The 18,787-nt window shown below is 42.1% G+C and overlaps 1 long non-coding RNA gene across 1 annotated transcript; it reads right to left on the bottom strand.

Moving 5' to 3' along the window:
* Positions 1-8,448: 8,448 nt before the first annotated feature.
* On the bottom strand, positions 8,449-17,226 carry LOC120612787 (uncharacterized). Its single transcript, XR_005655535.1, has 2 exons — positions 16,932-17,226; positions 8,449-8,578 (listed from the first exon to the last, which is right to left on the bottom strand). It is a non-coding gene; the product is annotated as an uncharacterized LOC120612787 (long non-coding RNA).
* Positions 17,227-18,787: the final 1,561 nt, after the last annotated feature.

Here is an 18,787-nt window from a genome sequence, read left to right as displayed (position 1 = left end):
TCAGCTCTTCTATAATCTTCTGAGTAGCAGTGTTTCTAGAGCAAGGTGGCTATCTGAGTGTGAAGCAGGATCTGACCTAAGTCTCCTTTCCCATTGAAGGGCTCCTGGTGTCTAACAGGAGCCCATAGCCACTTGAAACACTCCTTCACCATCCCACCCCATTTCCATAACAACTACCAATGGCCATGAACCCCATTCTAATGCTCAGCCTGCCAAGCATCCTGGAGGGAGTGTATAGCAGGGTGGAAAGACACTGGGAGAGAAGTAACTTTGCCACCTATTAGCTGTGTGGCCATGAATATTAGTTATCTAAACTCTGAGCTGGGGCTTCCTCATCTGAGAGATGGCAATAGTATAATCTACCATATAAGGCATTTGTGAGAATTAAATGAAGTAAAGGATATGTAACCTCCTCTCCATTTCACTGTGTGAGATGAGAATTATGAATCACCTCCTGCTCATGTGTTTCCCCAGAGCGTGAGCCACCTCTGTGCCTGGCCCTCTGGCCTTCCACTTTGACTTCCTTTCCTGGAATCCCAAGGTGCTCATGGGATTGAGAGGATGTAAGAGGACTTTGCCAGATTGCTTATCACATGGAAACTGGGGGTACCTGCTTTTCTTCAAGAGTCCCTGTCCTCATGGACGTAGACAGAAAACAAATAAGTTAACGAACATATAAAGTATAATGCTGTGAAACATGCTCTGTTTCAGTAGACATCAGAGAGGCTACCAGGCCTCCAGCTAGGGTGCTGGTGTCAGTGTCACCCAGAGAAGTAATAATTGACTTTCCATTCACCCTTCACCCAGACAATAGGCACCTGTTTCCCCAGGCAGTCGGCCTGCTACCAGAATCGGTCTGGATGCCAAAGTTACAGCCTGCATTCTCTCTCATCACTGCCCCCGCCCTGCCCCCGCCAAAAAGCCCCTTCACTCAGGCTGTTTTCAAGGGACAGACCTGAGATCAGCCTCCTGCTTTTGCTTCCACTATCGTTGTGAGTAGAGTGCAGATTCTGGGCAGCCCCGGGAGATACCAACGCCCCCTCTCAGAGAGCTCCATGCCTGGCTCTCCCCAGCTTGCTCCTCTGCCTCTTTCAAATGTATTCAAATGTCATTTCTCCAAGGAGGGCTTCCCTGCCGCCTGATCTAATTGAGCCAGCCCCACATATGACCCCCACCCCACTTCCCTTTGTCTGACTGCCCATCTCCTTAGACAAAACTAACAAGGGAGTTTAGCAAGGTTATATGATACAAAGTCAATATACAAAAATCAATTGTATTTCCATGATTCATTTTGAGTTAACTTTTAAAAAATTATTTTTTTATTTTTCAGTTATAGTTGACATACAATATATTAGTTTCAGGTGTACAACATAATGATTAGATATTTATATAACTTATGAAGTGATCACGCTGATAAACCTAGTACCCACCTGACACCATACATAGTTATTACAATATTATTGACTATATTCCCTATGCTATCTATACTTTACATCAACATGACTGTTTTGCAACTATCAATTTGTAATTTTTAATCCCCCTTTTTCATCCATCCTCCCAACCTCCCTCCCATCTGGCAACCATCAAAATGTTCTCTGTATCTATGAGTTTGTTTCTGTTTTGTTTATTTATTATTTTGTTTTTTTAGATTCCACACATAAGTGAAATCATATGGTATCTTTCTTTCTCTGAATGATTTATTTCATTTAGCATAATACCCTCTAGGTCCATCCATGTTGTTGCAGATGGCAAGATTGCATCCTTTTTCATAGCTGAGTAATATTCCATTGTATATATGTGCCATTTCTTCTTTATCCATTCATCTCTTAATGGACACTTAGGCTGCTTTCATATCTTGGCTATTTACATATGCTGCAATGAACATCTGGATGTATATGCCTTTTCGAGTTAATGTTTGGGGTTTCTTTGGATCAATACCCAGAAGTGGAATTGCTGGGTCCTTTGTCTCTTGTTATAGCCTTTGTTTTAAAATCTATTTTGTCTGGTATAAGCATTGCTGCTCTAGCTTTTTGTTTGCATGTTTGTTTCCATTTTCATAAAATATCTTTTTCCATCTCTTTACTTTCAGTCTGTGTATGTCTTTTGATCTGCAGTGAATCTCTCATAGGCAGCATAAGTAAGGGTCTTGTTTTCTTATCCATTCAGCCATCTTATGTCTTTTGATTGGAGCATTTAATCCATTGATATTTAAAGTAATTGTCAATAGATATGTAGTTATTACCATTTTATTATTCATATTATTAATCTTTTTTTTCTTCTTAAGGAAGTCCCTTTAATATTTTACAGCCAGAAGTTATTTCTTATAATTCTGGTTTGGTGGTGATGAATTCCTTTAGCTTTTTCTTGTCTGAGAAGCTCTTTATCTGTCCTTCAGTTCTAAATGATAGCTTTGCTGGGTAGAGTAATCTTGGTTGTAGGTCCTTGCTTTTTCATCAATTTGAATATTTTGTGCCAATCTCTTCTGGCCTGCAAAGTTTCTATTGAGAAATCAGCTGACAGAGTTATGAGAGCCCCCTTGTAGGTAGTAACTAACTGCTTTTCTTCTGCTGCTTTTAAGATCCTCTCTTTGCCTTTAATCTTTGGCATTTTGATTATGGTGTGTCTTGGTTTGGGCCTCTTTGGGTTCTTCTTGTTTGGGACTCTATGCACTTCCTGGGCTTGTATGTCTATTTCCTTCAGATTAGGAAAGTTTTTTGTCATTGTTTTTTCAAATGGGTTTACAATTTCTTGCTCACTCACTCTCTCTCTCTTCTCCTACTGGTACCCCTGTGGTATGAATGTTGGTACAGTTGATGTTGTCCCAGAGGCCCCTTAAACTATCCTCATTTTTTAATTCTTTTTCTTTTTGCTGCTCTGACTGGTGTTCTTTGCTACCTTCTCTTCCAAATCACTGATTTGATACTCTGCTTCATCTAATCTACTGTTGATTCCCTCTAATGTATCCTTTATTTCAGTTATTGTATTCTTCATTTCTGACTGGTTCTTTTTTATGTTTTTTATCTCCATGTTTATGTTTTCTGTCTCTTTGTTGAAATTCTCACAGATCATTGAGCATCCTTATAAACAGTGTTTTAAACTCTGCATCTGGTAGATTGCTTATCTCCATTATGTTTAGTTCTTTTTCTGTAGTTTTGTCCTGATCTCTCATTTGGAACATGTTTCTTTGTCTCCTCATTTTGGCTGCTTCCCTGTGTTTGCTTCAGAGCTGCTATGTCTCCTGGTCTTAATAGAGTGGCCTCATATACTAGGTGTCCTGTAGGGCCCAGTAGTACAGTCTCTATGGTCGCCTGAGCCAGGTACTCCAGGTGTGTTCCTTGTGTGTCTTGTGTGTGCCCTCCTGTTGTAGTTGAGCCTTGACTGCTGCTGGCTCATCAATGACCCTTAGGCTGATTGGTTGTGAGGACTGGTTGTGACTATATTGGAGAAGCTGTTGTACAAGTTCTAACCCTATAAAATAGGATGTGCTTTAGCGGGGCTCTGGTGCCTGCTGAGTCTGCCTTTTCGGTGTCATTTGTGGAGGTGGTTTGGTGGTAATCTGGTGTGGTCTGAAGCTGGCCATCAGGTGTGTTGGTTCTGGTGCCTCTTGAGAGGGGCTCTGGCGCAGACCAAAGTCAGCTGCTACCTGTGCCCTACCTGGGGCCACCTGGTGTGAGTTACAAAGTAATTTGCAGATAGTTGCCACTAAGCTGTGAACTGAGGCTGATTGTTGCTAGTGCCAGGCTTGGGGCTACTTACCAAGAGGTATGGGCAAGCCGAGGCCAGATGCTCTTTGTTTGGGGTTTGTGAGCCTTTGAGAGAATTTAGGAAAGTCTACAGCATGAGCCAAGACAGGCCATTTGTATGGAAAAGCCACTGAAAGAGGCTTGGGTGGGCATGAAATTTGGGTAGGGCAGAGTCTCAGAATCACCGGGGTAGGGCAAACAGTGTTAGCTAGGTTGATGGAGACTCAGAGTGGTAAGAGGGCTCAAAGAACAATGGCTTCTGCCAGCACTTCTATCTGGGAGAAAGCTTCCCCTCTAGCCCTCGCCCTGAAGCCAGACAATTCGGTTCCTCCCCATATGTCCCTGGTGCCTTTCAAGCGGGTACCCAGATCTGGAGCTCGGATGAGTGAGTCTGTTTGTGAGTAAGTCTGTGTGTGGGCCCTTTAAGAGGAAAGCTTGGGACTCCAGCCACCCTCCACCTCACTCAGTCATAATCTCTGCTGGTTCTCACAGCCAGAAGTTATGGGACTTCTCTTGCTGACACTGCCCTTTAGGTGTGTCATTTGTAGAGGTGGTTGGGTGGAGATAGTTGGATATGGGTCTGGAACCCCTCACTCCTCAAGAAGAATCTTCGCAGCCAAGATAGCCCTCCCGATTTTTAACAACCACACATGAGCGTGGAACCAGCCATTCCTTATCTCCACCCCTCCTATCAGTCTCTAGGTGGATTCTTCTGTATATTCTTAGTTATAGGACTGTTTGGCTAGACTTCAGGAGATTCTCAATGACAGTTCTGTAGTTTAGTTGTAATTTTGATGTGGTCGAAAGAGAAGGCATCTTGACCAGAAGCCCTGAGAGTCTTTTCTGAGTTAATTTTTGTATATGGTGTGAGGTATAGGTCAAAATTAGTTGTTTTCATATGTGTATCAAGTTGTTCCAGCACCATTTGTTGAAAATATTATTGTTTCTCCATTAAATAACTTTAACATTTTTGTAAAAAAGTGGACTGACTATATATGTATTGGTCTATTTCTGACTGAAAAACTTCTGTCATTTCTAGGTGCATTTTTATTGCCTGAATTTTTTCCTCATTATGGGTCATATTTTCCTACCTCTATATACATGTTAATATTTTTTATTAGATTCTAGATATTGTGAATTTTACTTTGCTGAGTACTGGATTTTATTTTATTCCTTTAAAGAGTGATGGACTCTATCTAGCAGGCAGTTAAGTCCCATACAGATTAGTTTAATCCTTTTAGGGCTTATGTTTAAGCTTCTTTAGAGGTGGACTACAGTAGTCTTTCTTCTAGGGCTAATTTAGCTCCACTTCTAAGATGCAGGTCTTCTGGGGTCTCCACTGAATGCCCGTGTGTTTAGCAAGGTTTCTCCATCCCAAGTAGAGGGAAGTTTAACCATTCTAGGCCCTGTATGAGCTCTAGGAATTGTTCTATTTACAGCTCCCCAGAATAGTTCTTTTTTCAAAAAAAAAAAAGATTTCTGGACCTCTTTCTCTGCATATCTTCCTTCTTTCTTGAACACTGCCCTGCAATTTTAGTTGCCTCAGATTCCCCCAAACTCTGATCTGTCTCTTTAACTCAGTAAGACTACCAAGCTCTCCTTAAATTCTCCTATTTGTGCTTCAGTCTGGAAACTGCCTCTAGGCAGTAAGCTGAGGCAATCATATGTCTCACTTCCTTTTTCCCTTCTCTCAAGGATCACCGTTCTGCACTGCCTGTTGTCCAATGTCTGCAAACAGTAGTTTCATATATTTTGTCCAGTTTTGTAGTTGTTTATGGTTGGAGGGCAATCCCATAACAGTTAATCCTTCCTGAACAGAAGCAAAACTTTCTTCTCCGAAGGAAAAAACTCCAATTTTATTTATTTCAGAATGTTCTATATTTACTTCACTTATAGTTTTGGCCATATAAATGTGTTTACTTATTTTCAAGTATGTTTAGTGTCATATTACATAAGAGGTTATAATAAAATAAAGCATATTTTATTGACTCTCAGAATTAATAGAAGTGGAACTCTGAGAATATTTTTAAACAAAATGGGCATATTCATTGAACAAAGACTGACCAGTTCAAACCCAGGGAATAAGAAAGTCCAAGGTGATTTGTGTTCTTATCTTCCAAGCACAAGATTACAATATTTGAGGAGCTATGCTACCATCTTTTATCCCATTCTCCATTTTACCATAGAGACGCTAGGGTAGCATAGGCTTAGACTCAGAGAGACTGGGTTTGCCTCTAGCTAGGGACATAGTGAACTTGTCTAATTTGTAAAGACTGTCAGATCCTTGAATGTAAAGTCTACATCTGTCTCATTTTGGGGCTTCCAACAGCCCTTAACTTATCCATATGGGGGATGTATAAAAAAATCTAATAAATTGAATTATATTTCATAAGTGAATCCTTGCCAATGTGTTGATGACTGATAACATGTTGATGATGACTTGTCCAGGTGACATACTTGCATCTAAGACATAGTTTCACCCCTTCCTGAAGTGATCAATGGGGAACGCTTTTTGATCTGATAATCCAAGTTATTTGGGAAAATTCAACAATTACATAACCACTAAACCATGGATTATTGGAAATGACAGGAACTACCTCTCCATGTTGTTATAAAGATTAAATAAAATAATGCATTAAATTAACATATATTTATTGAGCACACACTACATACCAGGTACTATTCTAGATACTTGGGATACAACAAAGGACAAAACAGACAAAAATCTCCATCTTCATAGAGCTTATGTGCTAGTAGAGGAAGACAGACTAAGCATAATACATAAACAAAACACGTGGTATGTTCCATGGTATTATGTGCTATATTAAAAAAATAAATATTTAGAATATTAGAGGGTTCAGTTTTCAAACCAGGTAATTATAGAAGACCTCACTGAGGTACTACTTTAGTAAAGATGTGAGGAGGTGGGGGATGAGTTACATAGTTCTCTGGAGTAAGAGGGATCCAGCTAGAGGGAACAGCAACTGCAAAGACCCTGAGGCAGGAACATTTCATGCAGAGGAATGACATAATCTGACATTTTAGCAGAATCACCCTGTGTATGCTGCTGTGTGGAGAATAAACAAAGAGAAGCAATGTCTAATGCATGGACTTGGTCAGGACTCGGTTAGTTTCCAGGAGCAGAAACCCATTCACACTGTCTCAAGTTAAAATAGTCAGGTTTAGGCAGTGGTTAATAGGACAGAAGGGAATCTGGATTTGGGAACCAGAAAGTCAGCTGGTGGAATCCTCTCCCATAGATCTCTGTTGTGGTCAGCCATCTCTCACCTGCTCTCTCTGTGGACCAGCTTTTGTTGCTTGATCTGCACTGGGCTGAAGAAGAGCTGTCCTTTCCCAGTGACCAAGGCTGGTGGCCCCTCCTCTTTTCACTGGCCTGACTTACAACCACTAGTTAGACAAAAGCAGCTCCAAAAAAGCTCAAGTCTCAGCCTCTCAAAAAGCCCTCAATCCAGTGTTATTATTAATAATGATTTAAAATTTTTCCATTTATGTCCATGTGTCATAGTTTTTAAGGCTGGAAAATAGCATATTCTAGGAGATCAGAAAGCATTATGGTTAAATGTGGTTCTAGAATCTAATGATTGGAGCTGGACTCCCAGTTCCACCACTTATTAGTTCTGTGACCTTGGGAAAGTTACTTATCTCATTTGCAAAAACCGTTTAATGTGTTTGTTTGAATAGTGAATCCATGCACCTGTACAACATTCAAATAATTATCCTCTCACTTCTGTCTCCAAAGTCATCAGTCCCCACACTGGAGTTATCTACAAAGATCAGTTTCTTACTTAACCTTTTGGAATCTCGATTTTCTCTTCTGTAAAATGGGAACAATGACACCCAATCTTCCATCCAAAGCTTCTATAGAGATCAAATTAAATAATACATTGAGAAGTGCTTCATTAGCAAACTGTAAAGCCCACACAAATGGAAGGCGGCAGTTCACACGAATCAGGGGCATGACTCTTGAACTTTTACAATGGCCGGAGCATGTTACACCTTTAGATAACCAGTGTTTGTCAGGTTGTCCTCATTGATCTCAGGTCTCAATTTTGTTAAGATGAAACAAAAAGATTTGTGGAGTCTCACATAACTTTGGACTGTTAAAATCCTACCTGTCTTTCAAACCCCAGCTCAAATGTCACCTGTACTCAGAGGCTGTCCCTGGTTCCTTGTGCGGATCTCCTAGATGTGCTTGCTTCTCTTTGGGGCCCACAGAATCTCCTTCTAGATCTTTCTGTGCTGTGGGAGGCCTTCTCCTTGTTTGCTGACATGTCTCAAGGCAGCCCCATGGGGTAAAATGAGCAAAGCTTGGATTTTGGTGACACCGTCCGTACATGGGCTCTGTGACAGGCAAGTAATTTAAGCTCTAAACCTCAGTTTCCTCATCTACAGATTTTAGTTAATAGCTTTACCTCTAACGTAGGTGGCCTCAATCTTTTGGTCTCGAGACCCCTCTAGACTCTGAACAATTAAGGACCACAAAGAACTTTTATTTATGCATTTTATATCTATTTATTTATTTATCCATATATTTACCATATTAAAAATAAAAACTGAGAAATTAAAATATGTTTATTTATTCATTTAAAAATAACAATAGCCAACCCATTACATGTTAACATAGTTATCTTTAATTTTAAAAGCACTTTCCAAAACAAAAATATTTACCAAGAAGAATGTGTTCTTTTATATTTTTGCAAATATTTTTAATAGAAGATAGCAAGATTCTCATATTTGTTCTACATTCAATCTATCGAGGTATGTACTTTTGGTTGAAGCATATGAAGACAGTCCAACCTCATGCAGATATGTACCTGGAAAAGGAAGGAGTATTTTAGTAGCCTTTCCAAATTATTGTGAATATTCTTCTTTGACATTACACCAAAAATCAATAAGTGGAAGTTTGTTAAAGATCAACTGCAATGTGAAATCTGAAACTACTCAGTAATCTTTTCATATTCTGTCCCATAAAATCCACAGGTCTATCTTGTACTTTAAGAGGATCCTTAACCTATGCATAATTTTTAACTTACTTTGCCCTTTAGATATTTGGAAAGTTTTGTTTTATTGAATATGCAAATCTTCCAAAAATTGACACATTTTATTATCATCATAGAAAAATCCCATGACTAATATCACCACCAAACATATATATATATGTATATGTGTATATATAATATTAATAATATATATAATAACATAAAATACCTAGGAATAATTTAAATGAAATATGTGTAAGACCTCTATTCTAGCAATGACAGCACATTGCTGAGACAAATTAAAGAACTAAATAAATAAAGTGAAACACATGCTCATGGATCGAAAGAACCAATATTGTAAAGACATCAGTGTTCCTCAAATTCAATGAAATGGATTCAATGCAATCCTAATCAAAATCCCATCAGGACAAGCCGATTCTAAAATTTATTTAGAAATGCAGAGGACCTATAATGGCCAAAATAGTTCTGAAAAAGAAGAAAAAAATTGTAGAACTTACTCTACCTGATTTGAAGACATGATAAAACTATGATAATCAAGACAGTGTGGTATTGGTAAACGTTAACAAATATATCAGTGAAATAGTAGAATCCAGAAACAGATCCATACATTTTGACAGAGACATCAAGGCAATTTGGTGGGTAAAGGAGCTATATCAACAAATTGTACTAGAAAAGTGATTCATATAGAAAATAATGAACTCAATTGTTAACTCATACCATACACAAAAAGTAACTCAAAATTTATTACAATTTTCAACATGAAAGCTAAAACTCTAAAGCTTCTGGAAAAAAACATGAAAGACCATTTTCACAAACTTGGAGCAGGCAAAGATTTTTTTAGATAGAGCACAGAAAGCAATAACCATAAAAGAAAAAAAAATTGATAAAATTTCCTCTCCTTCTAGAAGGGTCCCAGAATCACCTTCCACAGCTGCCCCGCCCACCCCATGCCTCAAGATGCCAACACTCCCCACGTGCTCCATGCAGAGCCCCCTGCCCTTCACTCCCATTGCCACCATGTTTCCCCAAACTAAGGGCCTTTGGGAATCATTCATACAACTCTTGCCACAATTTACTCAACATTTCACTTTAAAGCAACTCACTTTCTTTTACTTAAATCTTTGTCCTACCTTCCTTAGCTTTGTCTTAAACAATCATTGCTGCAAAACCTCTAGTTTAATAGGTATATCATTTTCCTTTATTACATATTAAATTAAATTCCTATTAAAATATTTTTAAACGTATGAACAATCTAAAATTATTTCATATACTGCACTTTTTACATGTTCTTGAGAATATGTGTATGAATGTGTGTGAGCATGTATGTGTACATCTAATAGTGCGTGTGAGCATAGGGGTGCATGTGTGTGCATGTGGGTGTGGGTGTGAGTGTGTATGAATATATATGTGAGTGTGTGGATGTGTGTGTGTGTGGATGTGAATGTGTATCAGAATGAGTGTAAGTGTATGCATTCCTGAGTGTGAAGTGTGTGTGTGCTGGGGTGGGATGGGGCTGGAGGAAGACTAGACTGTCTACCTGAAAGTCCTAGTGGGAAGTGACTACCTCCCCCTGACTCCCAGCAATGAACCCCACTCACCAGGAACCAGGCAGGGCAGAAAAAAGACATGTGGGCCAGCAGCCTCTCTAGTCATTCGCTTCCCTGCTTGTTTATCCACAGGTCCTTAGAGGAGGAGAGAAGTCTCTCCTTGGCCAAGGGAGCACCTGGTTACAGCCTGCATCCTGGCAACCATTGCCAGGGACTGGGAGTACTTCTGAGAACAGCCGGAGCCAACAGGCGGGGGCAGATCCTCCATTGCTATATTTACAGGTCTGGATTTAGCATAGGGGACCTTGAGACAAGGGACTAAGCTCCCAAATTTTCAATATGTTCATTCCTCCGGCAATCTTATGCAAGGGATATTTTTCAGGAGTTCAGAGAGGTTAGGTAAATTGCTCAAGGTCACACAGCTAGGATATTCAGAACCAGAGCAGGACCCAGTCTTCTGGCTCTAAGGTCAAGGGTTTTTCCACTATAGCACAGGCAGCACTTCACCCACAAAAGCCCTATGCCAGCCATTTCCTGGACATGAGAACCCCGGCGTGAATACCTGGTGCTACCTGATTTTACTGTGGCTGTTATCACATATGGGTCAGCCTCTGTGGTCTTAGCTCAGGGATTCTTTTGCCCATTCTCATGTCAAACCCCTCATCCAGGAAGCAGCTGGTGTCTTGGGTACAGAAAGCACATGAGTGGGGTGACACTCCACATACCACTGGCACTCAAGTGCACTGACCAAACAGAACTGACTTCAACTTGAGGAGCTAGGGCAACGTCCTGGAGGTGGAGGAGGGTCTCTGGGGAAGGGCAGGGTGGCGCTTGCAGGAGGCTCAAGAGTGTGACTACTTACCAAACAGGACAGAAGCATTTCGGTATTTAAATAATTCTGGCCCATTCTGGCTGCATGTTGACTTTGTGCAAAAGGAACCCTGTATTTTCACACTTCTCAGAGGTAGAAGATAAGTTTTTCTCTCTGTCCCTCCTCTACCTCTACTCGCTTGCATTATGGACTGGGTCCTTTAGTGCCAGACACAATCCTACAGACTGAAGATATTAAAATGCGATCCCTGCCTGCACCCCAGCAGCTCCTGTCCTACTTTCCTAAGAGGTATTCTCTCAAGAATCCAGCCAATCCTGGACTATAAAGGTTCCAGTTTGGTAGTGGTCAGGCACAGTGCTCTCTGAGGGCCTGAGATCCATGCCACATGTCACCGTGTAGAGTCCGGGGCAGACGTGTACAGGACACTCAGGCCAGCTCCAGAACTCAATCCCCCACTGTCTTGTTTAAGCCTCACAGTGGCAAATCTATCCAGGAACTCTTTGAGCTAAAGAGGCTTCATATTGATTGAAGAGTGGAATAAACTCTGTGGCCAGCTCAGGCTAGACGGTTATTGAAAAGCTCCAAATGGCTGCATAAGGACCTGCCTTCCTCTAACTTAATAGTCTCACATTTTAGTGAACACAGTCACTCTAGGGGGTTAATAGAGTTATTTTAATATGAAATGGAAAAAAAAAAAAAACAAGAAACCTGTCACACTAGGGATTTCACAGCACTCTCCACGCCAGGTCCTATAGGGGAGTGCTGGGCCCTATTGCTGGAGCAAGGAGCTCCAGCATTGCTTCCAGCTCTGGATGACTCCACTCTGAACTCAGAGTCCTGGGGGAGGGAGATGGAATGACAACCCCACCAAGACTGCCACAAGGAGAGAGATTCCCCTTAAAAGTGAAATCTGGGTGCTGCTTTCTAAAGAAGGGTAGAATATATGCCGGACAGATGAATAACAGCAAACAAACACCCCAGATGATTTCAGCAGGAGGAGGGTGGATGTATGGAAAGAGCGTGGACGCTGGGGCCAAGGAGACATAGGTTAAGACCCCAGCCATGGTATGTCTGGCCCTGTAACTGTGGACATCTTCTACTTAAGTCCCACGTGGACTTCCAGCTGCTCCTAGGAAAAAGCCCCAAATCCTTCCAAATCTTGTGATCTGGTCTGGACCTGAGCCATCCCTTCTCTCTGCGAAGTTTTTCCTCTTCCTGTCTCTCTCGTCTAAATAGTTAATGCTTCCTCAGCCTTCAGACCTCATTCCAACGCCTCACCTGCCCAAGGAATCCTGCATTAGTGTTTTCTATATCTACATATATCTATGGAGAGATAGAGAGGGAGATTTTAAGAAATTGGCTCACATGTTTGTGGGAGCTGGCAAGTCCAAAATTCATAAGGTAGGCTGGCTGACTGGAAATTCAAGTAAGATTTCATGTTTCAGTCTTAAGTCTGAAATCCACAGGGCAGTAGGTTGGAAAATCAGGCAAGTTTCTGAGTTGCAGTCCTCATACAGAATTCCTTCTTCTGAAACCTCAGCCTTTGCTTTTAATGCCGTCAACTGATTGGATGAGGCCCACCCACATTATGAAGGGTCACCTGTTTTACTTAAAATCTACTGATTGTAAATGTTAATCACATCTAAGAACTACCTTTACAACAACACCTAGACTAGTGTTTGGCCAAGCACCTGGGTACCATAGCCTAGCCAAGTTGACACATGAAATTAACCACCACACTTTCCCTGACTTCTAGAGAAGATCAGCACCTCCTTTTCTCTTCCACCTGCTACTTACATGCTATTCTAGGACTGTGTACTTCTCCTTCATAGAACTATGACACTTTCTAATACTATCTACTTAGCTTTGCTTTTCTCCAGATTTTCCACTACTTGCCTAAGGTGGGAATTTGCGTTATTTATTCTTCCCAGGACTCTAGGTCCTTATTCAGATTATTTAGTTTTTTTCTTCGATTTTGATGAGTTCACAGTCATTAGTTCTTCAAATACTGCTCTTCCCTCATTCTCTCCCTGTTCTGATATGCTAGTTAAGATGCACTAGATTTTGTCATTTTTCCTCTATGTTTCTTAGCCATGGTTGCTTCCATATTTTTCCATATTTTTCTTCTCTTGTTTTTCTCATTGTGCTACCATCAGAGTGATTTTTTTCAGAGGTATCATCCAATTTGCTAAATATCTCTTTAGCTATGTCTTAGTCTGCTGTTCGACTTACTAATTTTAAAAATAATTTATTAAAACAGTATTTTTCATTACTAGAACTTCTTTGGGGCTTGTATTTCATCAATTTAATATTTAATATTATCTTATATTCTTTATCCTCTTTTTAAAATTTCCTTATGATCGCTTAGAATGTTTAGTTTATATTTTCAGATTTTTTAATCATTTTCACTTCCCAGGGGGTGAATTCTTCTTTGTTGTTGTTGTTGTTGTTGTTGTTGTTGTTGTTTTGTCTTGTTTTGTTTTTTGTTTTATATTTACTGATTATCTTTTATGGTAGTTTGTTTTCTTTTGTGGTTTATGATTTTTGATTGGGAACTCATCTTCAGCGGGTATTGTTTTTGCTAGGTGATATCTGTGAGTCCTCAGTTGTAAAAATGTTCTTACAGAGTACTTTGGATTTTGCTTTCTGTCAGGGTCCTAAGTTATGAGCTAACTTTTATGTTAATTTTTGGAGCAAGAGTCCTGGGACCAATAGCACGCCAAGAGAGGGAGATGTGGTAGGAGCAGTCCACCTCTCTCCTCCATGTGGGGCAGGCCTGGACCTTCCATCTTTCACAGGAACTTTTCTCCCTCCCAAGCCCAGGACAGGGAGAATGTTTTGTTCCTCATTCTGCAGGCAAGCTTGATAGAGTTTTTCCAGCCTGCCTTTTTCCCCCGATTAGGGCTCTCTTTAAGGCTCCAAGCTTTTAAGAGATAAATTTAAGGCTCCAAGCCTTAAAGAGATAAATTCAAGGGATAAATTCCAGCTCTCCTGCCTCAAACAGCCCAGGGCCTTAGAACTCTAGGCTCCAGGTTTTAGGGCCTTATCTAGTTTTTTGTCTTATCTAGTCAAAACTCTGCTAATCATAGGCTTAGCTTTCGCTCCTCATTCTGACTTTGAGTCTTATACTATCTATGGTTTACCTTTCTTTCTTTTGAGCTTAGCTATGTATTTTCAGGATATATATATATATTTCTATACGGTAACAAGAGAGGATTGTCTGAAATAGCTCAATCTGGCATGTTGCCAAGAGTGTTTTGATACATTGATCTGTGATTATCTGAGTAATAGTAATCTCCCCAACTAGATTGTAAACTCCATGAGACAGAGACTGTGTTGCCTTTTGCTTCCAAAAAAGAACTGACTGAGCATACAGTAGGAGCTCAATAAATATTTTTGAATGAATTAATGAAGATACACTCTCTGGGGACATCAGAAGCTAATTTATAGGTTTGTTGGGAGAACTTAGAAAGAGAAATTATGTTAAATTCTTGGCATATGGTGGGAGCTCAGAGACAATATCATATGTACTAAGGCAAAGGCTCAACCATGATGGTTTCTCTGTAATTCAACTCCCACCCCTTACCTCAAATGTTAGTCCTGGTAGACAGGTTCTGTGAGTGCGGCCTCCTGATATTCCTCAGAGTATGAAGGTCAGCCACAGCATCTTGGTTTTAATGTGAACTCCAATGCCTGAATATGAATTGATTAAAGTCCTGCCAGCACCTTCCATTTGATCCCGCCCTGTCTAGGGGTCCCTGACCTTGCCATTACCAGTGATCTCTTGTACTGCCAGGATTTTTCTTTAGGAATCTTACATTTGAGAGTTTCCACTGAAGAAAAATGCATTTAATAAGTAATAATTGATTTAGTTTTGCTTTTTATTAATCAAAGGCATTCAACTGCCAGAGCTTCCAAATCAGCATGAGGTAAGATAATTTTAGCCCAAAGCAAGGTAGCAACATTTTAATCAGGCTGTGCAGCTTATTCTGGGTCAATGCACTGGGGACCCTGCTCCCATTCCTAAACCAGGGATTTGGAGACTCCAAGAGGAAAAGTTTCTCCTGAAGGGACCCACCAGCAGCAGAGGTGCATTGCAAATTGGACCCAAGGAGGATACAAAGGGGCTTCTAAGATGGCACCCATGGGGCCACCTAATAAACATTATAACTCCAAGAAACTAGTTGGCAATGGTAAGAGGCATGAGAGAAACTAACAAGGTTTATAATAGAGTTTATAAACCCTATTTTCAATTCTGAAACAGAATTTAAAAATGTGTGTGTGTGTGTGTGTGTGTATTATTTGTTATTATTGTGTGTGATGTGTTGTAACATCTCCTTGACATGTTGGAAGGTATACTCAAGCAATGAGGGGAAGTCTGAGCTATGGACTATAAGTCATAATGCATATTAAATGCCCATTATGTATCAGGCACCCTATTAATTTAATGTTATTCCTCAAAATTTAACTGTGAGGTTACCTCCCCCCACTTTGCAAATGAGGAAACTGAGTCAGAGGGATGTTAAGTAACTTGTCTAAGGTCATGTAGCTAGTAGGTGAAGAGTAGGTCAAACCTGTCTGACTCCTAAACCCAGTCTTGGGCCACCAGAGGACTGCCTCTCCTGTGCGTTAGAAATGAGCCTTGCGCACAGATTCCCAACATTGTCTGCTTATGGGAATCTCCTGAGAAACTTTAAGAAATATTGATCTTTGGGTACTACTGCTGGAGATTTAATTTAATGGGGGTATTGAGATTTTAGAAAGCTCCCCAAATGATCCTAAAATGCAGCCAAGCCTGAGTGCCACTGGCTTTGTGACTACTGAGCCCCAAATCCACCAAGGTCATTGGCTATAAAAGTCACCTGGCTTGACCATCCCCAGGATTAAGGCAAAGGCCAGAGAAATCCAGGGCAGGAGCTCAAACTCAATATCCAAGATCTGGCCGACCCAGAGGCAAACTGGGAAATAGGCAACAATAATAAATATGAAGATGCCAATAACAACACAAGGGTTAGAGCAATGCTTTGGTAATAATTTATTGTGCTGTGCCAGGTGCTCTACATGGTTTATCTCACAGCAACATTCCTCACAGCAATGCTATGAGACAAGTGCAATAGTGAATTTCTCTACTTTATAAATGAGGACACGGAGGCACAGACACGTTAATTGGCCAGTGCAAGGTCACTAAGCTAGGCTGGGTTAGCCTGTGTTCTGAACTCCTGGCTTCCCTATGCCACCTCTCCAATCCAGGGTCACTTCCAACTTTTTTTTTTTTTTTTTTTAACGCCCTACAGCACCTGGTCTTCCTAGGTGGTCTCCCATCCAAGTACTAACTAGGCCCGACTCTGCTTAGCTTGGGTCACTTCCAACTTTGTAGTCCCTGGGCCGTCTCAGAACTCTCCTACCATCACCATCACCCCCCGCCCCCAGCCCTGGAGCCTGATTTGCACTGGGGAGGTGTGAGTGGGCCACAAAGGTGTGTGTGGGGAATCCTGTCCCCAGCCCCACTGGATCTCACCATCTGGTAGGGGAGGTGAGGCCAGAGCACCTGGGCTCCTAGAGCAGATGGAATGAGCCAGGCCTTAGGTAGATAACCGGGGAAACGTGGAAACAGAGGGGGCGGGGAGGAGTTGGGTCTCAGCCTCCAGCTGATGGAGGGATCTTAACCTTAGGCAGCAAGTGGTCAAGGGCCCCCCACCCCTTGGGGGCCAACGCTTGGGCCTGGCTAGCTGGGCTCTGTTTCTGCCTCTATACAGCTCATGGAAGAAGGATAGTAGTTAAGACATACCTGGGTTCAAGGCCCAGCTCAACTCTGTGCATCTCGCTTCCTCACCCCTAACACGTCCTCCTGGTAGGTTTGTTGGGAAGAATGAACCAACTGAGCCGGCCTGGCAGCCATTTCCTTCCCTTACCCTGTACTTCATCACTAGAGCCCGGAATAGCAAACCACTTCCTGGGCTCTGGCTTTCCAAGGCAAGTGGAAACTCTGAGAGGGACCACGTCTCTTTATATCTCCCCAGCAGCCAGCAAGAGCCTGGCACGGGGCTCCTTTGGAATTCCGCCAGGCTGAATTGTTCATGGCTAGCAGTGTGGCTGAATGACTCAACCCCCAACCAGAGAGATGCCCATGTTATCCCAGCGACTCCATTTCAGTCAAGGCTTGTGACTGAGCACCAGTAAGTGGGTGGTTCTCAGCCGGGACTGCACAGGAGATTCCGTGGGTGATAAGAGTAGTGTAGGGTGGAGAGGAGGGGGCTTGAAAAGTCCTGAGGCCCTGACACACCCAGACCAGCCAAATCAGGATCTCTGGGGCTGAGGCCCAGGCACCAGCATTTCTTACACAGTTCCTTTCAAATGTCACTTGAGGGTCTTTTGTGTTAGAAGTCCAGAGTGTTTGTTTAAAATGCTGATTCAATTCCAGGCCTAGGCTGCAAACCAGAATGAATCAGACCCTGGGCATGGGCCCCAGGATTCCTACACCTTTAACCACTTGCTAAAGGGTTTCTCTCTCTTTTTCTTATTTTCTTATTATTTTATTTGCATAGTACCGTATGGAAAATTCTGCTGCTTGGAGGAAGCCAGAGTGATGAACATGAAGGCCAAGCAACTGGGTGCACCTGGCCTAGGTGAGGAGATGGTGAGGCCTGGGAGGGAGGAGAAGAACCTTCGCTGAGGGAGGGCTCATTCCCCGCGGGCCAGGGAAAGGAGGGCTGGAAGGCTTCTTGGAGGAGGTGGAGCTACATTCCACTCATTCCTTAAGAATGCTTCTCTGACTTCTCAGCCTGGGCTGAAAGGACTGGCACAGGGACACACACCATCCTTCAGGGAAATTGGACCCTGGAGAGAGAGGGTGTGGCGGTGGCTTTCAGTCCCAGGAGAACTCCTGGAGCTCCAGCTCCTGGTCCAGGGACCTGACCTGGCTGTTTGTAGGGCTGTGGAGACCCAGGAATGGGAATGAAAGAGATGAGGGTCCAAATGGTCCCCAGGGCTGGCTGAGAGATCCCTGGGAGCCAGACACAGGGATCACAGCCATGGTCAGGTGACCATGGGACCATCCCTAAACAGTCTCTGGCTTCTTCTTTAGAAGCAGCTCTGAGGCGATATATGGTCTCTTAGGCAGATCAGCCTGAGCGAAACACCTTCCTTGCTGGGAGGTTTCAGAGCTGCAGACTGATAGACAGGGACTGCTGTCTTAGTTGGGAGGCCACATGTCTTCCCTGAGATTGGAAGGAAAGAGAAAAGAAAGGATAAATATGTAGATAACTCTGAAGGAAACAGAGGAGGGGAGGTAAGGCTGGAGACCCACATTTCATCAGCTTGTAGTTGGACCTGACATCTATGGGAGAGGTGGTGATGCAGGACAGGGCAAATTCCCCCAAATCGGGGGACACTCGAGCCCTGCGCTGAGAGAGAAGAGGGGCCTTGGCGGAATGTGTAAGAAAGAATTCAAACGAATGCCAAAGTTAGAGTCAAAAGGAAAGTTTATTAAAGAGGGGGAAAAGCAAAGACTAGAGAAAGCAAAGATAAAAAGCCGAGACAAGAAAAAAGATCTCCGAATGGCGGGGCGTGGATCCAGTTTACATAAGGTTCTTTAGTTCCTGTGAGTTACAGTTTAAAGACTTTGTTTACCCATTTTCCTTTGAT

The sequence above is a fragment of the Pteropus medius genome, unplaced genomic scaffold (genome assembly GCF_902729225.1).
Source record: "Pteropus medius unplaced genomic scaffold, Ma_sr-lr_union100, whole genome shotgun sequence".
Lineage (NCBI taxonomy): Eukaryota > Metazoa > Chordata > Mammalia > Chiroptera > Pteropodidae > Pteropus > Pteropus medius.
Note: the sequence above shows the minus strand (reverse complement) of the source record. Positions and strands in the feature narration are given on the sequence as shown.